Here is a 3,953-nt window from a genome sequence, read left to right as displayed (position 1 = left end):
AAGACTACTTAACTATATTCGAATTTTTGTATAATAGCTCAAAGCATGTGACTACAAGGTTAGTCCATTTATGCTTTTATATGGATTTCAACCTAGATCACCCGTTGTGGTGGGGTTGGCTAAGGAGAAGATACAACAAGCAAAGGATTTTCTCCAAGACCATTTTGACACTCTTCGAGTTTCTAGACAAAATGTTAAGCAAGCTCAAAATCAATATAAGAAGTACACAGATGAGCATCATCATCTTGCTACTTTCGAAGAAGGTTCCGGAGCATTCAAAAAGTTTGAAGACGCGAAAAGTTGCTAAACTTTCACCACGCTATTGTGGACCGTTTACCATTCTCAAACGTATAGGTCAAGTGGCCTATAAGTTAGCTCTTCCAGAGAACTCACGAGTTCATCCTGCTTTTCATGTTAGCCATTTACGAAAACAGCTAGGACAGAATGATAATGTCATTAACACAGGTGTGTAAGTTGACCTTATCAAACAATCAAGGAGTCCTTGTTGCGGGAGCGACTCACACACCCATGAAGTGCATGCAAACACTACCTAGATCAACATAATTTCAATTGAGGACACAGATGACACGATAGGCACACGGAGGAAATCTCTTTATCTTGTCAGGCTGAGACCATCCTACACATACAACACTCTGGAAGGCCAACTAAACCACAATCAAGAACCTCACTGCTCTCAACTACACCACCTAGACACATACACACATACGGAAGGTAACTCACATAATCATGTCAGATTCGTACGAAACTTAAGGAACACCATCCCCGCAGTAGGATACACCTGTTCCTAATCCTCTACACTCAAAACCCTCACTCTAAACCCATCTGTGGAAAACGTGTAGGATGACAAAGAAGAATTTTGAAAGTTCCCGAAACTGAAATTTATGAGTACCTATGCGTAGCTTATGTCGCCACGATTCTATAGACTACTAGCACGCAAAAAACAGACATCGTTTGATACACTTACGACCACTAATAGCTTGTAGAAATTTATGAGTACCTATGCGTAGCTTATGTCGCCACGATTCTATAGACTACTAGCACGCAGAAAACAGACATCGTTTGATACACTTACGGCCACAAATAGCTCGTAGATGCATCGGCGTGTGCGCTTCGTCTCGCGTGGAATGCTTGGCGTTGTCGCGTAGCTCTTCTCGAGCCTACAGCAATGGTGCAGTCGGATCTTCAATGTGTTGAGCGAGCCGGGCGTAGCTAGAGGATAAAGCTCACACTCACTCTCTTTCTCTCTCACACACAGTAGATGGCAGCGCTAAAATTTTGATTATGATTAAAAGTCTCCCTTTACAAAATGACCTAGGTACCTTATATACTAAGTCTACCTTAGGTTTAACCAAAAATGGGGTTGAAAGGGTCAAATGGCTTTGTATTTACAATCTGGAAGTGCCATTGCACCCCAGCTTCTGAAACTAGAATAACTACTCATTACAAATGACGTTTATAGCCATAATCCGCAGCATTTCATAACTCGCAAAAGATAAGACTTTGGTACGAAACTTGAGTTATGTTGTGTTGTTGACCCAGCGGTCAACACTCCCCCCTTCCGCGTTCATGTCGTCCCCGACATGACCTGATTGTCGATGGCGATGTGGTCTTTGCTGTCGTTTTGGCTTCATCTGTTGCACTGCTTGTAACTTTGTCGAACCACATCAAGAACTATGATCCATTAGAGCGGACATCTATCATCATAACCATTCATCTTTTGAGATCCTCTGATTACTTTTATGTCTACTCTTCTTCATTGGGGACTTCTTTGTTCCTATGCAATCATGTTGTTAGTGTTGTCTGCAACTTTGTCATTGTAGGCCATTCTTCGACTCGCCATTGAGGAGAAGTATGCTATGATTTGAAATTGGTGCTCCAATTCATTTGTCAATCATTTGAGTAGCATTTCCTTATTGTTGATGTAGAAGGAATGTGTACAAGAGGATGGTGATAGGTGTCTTTAGATTAGGGTCTATAACCTGGATGACCGAAGGGAAAAAACCCGGTGGGAAAAAAAATGCCTTTGGTATACGCTCTTATTGGAGTTGAGCAGTTGAACGTGAAGTACATGTTCATGAAAGGTGAGTGCTTGGGTGAAACACGAAAAGAGTGCCTGATGCAAGTGCCAATTATGGGACACTCTATATGCATATGAGAAATTTGTCACCAAAAGCATGCAATGTGAAAGAAGGAGATGATGGGTGTTTCGAGGAATAAATGTAGCACATGTGACATCAAAAGATATCTCAATAGCTTCCACCTTTCCAAGAAGGGTTGTCGATGTAGAAGTTTCTCCACTCGTGTCTCACCGTGCTCAGTACGCGAGTGTCTTTTGGACCTTCTCCTTCACTTCACCAGACTTAAGTACTTAGACTTCGACTCTTTTGCTCACCTATACTAGCATGAGCGACACAATGTAAATATGCTCAACTCTTCCAGCTTGAGCAGTACCTAGAATAGCTAAGATGCTTAGACCACAAAGAATATTACTTGAAGCTTTGGGACTAACACCTCACTCATTTTGTGGCTTAGTTACTTGACTCTGACTTTTACGACTTGTCGGTTGCCTATTGACACTGCTTTGTGACAAGTTCTTCGGCTGTTGTAGTGGCTGCTGAGACACACTTCGTGAAGTTTCATCGTTTCCCTGTACCTTCTTCTCTTTGTAGTGCTCAGGCCTCTCGTCGGTCTTTTCTCCATGTGGATTATGGATTTTTTTATTTTTTTCTTAATAATAAACAAAAAAAACTTAACAAAAGAAAAATCATTCAATAGAAATCTAAATGCTATGTACACTATACACATGTCCCCAGGGGCTCATATATGGATTTTGTCCCCATACTCCTCTGTAACACTACTATGAGGGCATATACTCTAAATTTCGTCAAAAAATTATCACAATAAAACGCAAAAATTCAATGCATCTCACAAAACATTGCCCTCTAATAGTCATAATTTTAGGTCCGCATTCAGAATGCCTCCCCCCTTCCTATTTGGAGTCATCCTTTATGACAGGGTATCGCAAAGGGTATGTGTTGTGCTTGGGCAATTAAAAGTTGTGCCTATGCAGGCCTTGTAATGTAGCCCTATTATGCATACACAGTCAATGCATGGAAAAGATTTATGTTGTGCAAGATGTGGGTATAAGCAATTTGCTTATTGGAATTTGTTGGCGAGGCTTCCTATTCTAAGCAATGTAATGGTCTTTGAAGCTCCTGTATCATTGCTTGATTGAAGCGACTTGCTCTCTTCTAACTGTACTGTAACCGTAGGAAGAATTGTAAGAATTCAAGCGGCGATGCACTGCCAAAAGTTTTGTTGTTCTTCTTTGGGACCCATTTCTTTGCGATTATTGATTGTTTTGTTGCTGGCTCTCGTTTGGGAACCCATACTTGCCCGTGCTTCGTTTGTGTTTGAAGAGACTTCTTTGGGATCCACCTTTTTGTTGTGTGAGTCGACAGTGGTCTTTGCTTCAGCCCTTGTACGCTTGGTTGGGGATAGGATTTAGGCTTTGAAAGTTGATACTGTGGTTGTTTTGGAATCCAGATGAATTCTTGACTTTTTTGTGCCTGAATCAACTTCTTTGGAGCCCAAACCTGAGTTGTGAAAGCTTGCAACTTTGTGATATTCTTACCCGTTCGTGCACGCTTTCCTTGTTTTTGTTTTGGTGTTGGATCTTGTGATTTGTCATTAGAGATCTTTGTCTTCTTGATTCATATCTGTTTTTGGCCGATCTGGCTTTTTGGTATCCAGATTTGTCGAGCTTTTTGGCTTTGACTTGTTGTCCTGTTCTTTTGACCTGTCATGGTTGTTGCTGAAGGGGCCGGTGATAGTGATGGCCTGAGTTGATGATAGGGGATGTCGTAAGATTCATCACTATCGCTACTATCCTCAACAAGGTTGACTTCTTGTACTTTCCCTTGATTTTTTGG

Source organism: Adiantum capillus-veneris, chromosome 23, assembly GCF_014529385.1.
Source record: "Adiantum capillus-veneris isolate H3 chromosome 23, ASM1452938v2, whole genome shotgun sequence".
Taxonomy (NCBI): Eukaryota; Viridiplantae; Streptophyta; class Polypodiopsida; order Polypodiales; family Pteridaceae; genus Adiantum; species Adiantum capillus-veneris.
The sequence above is the reverse complement of the archived record's forward strand: the minus strand, read 5'-3'. Positions refer to the sequence as shown.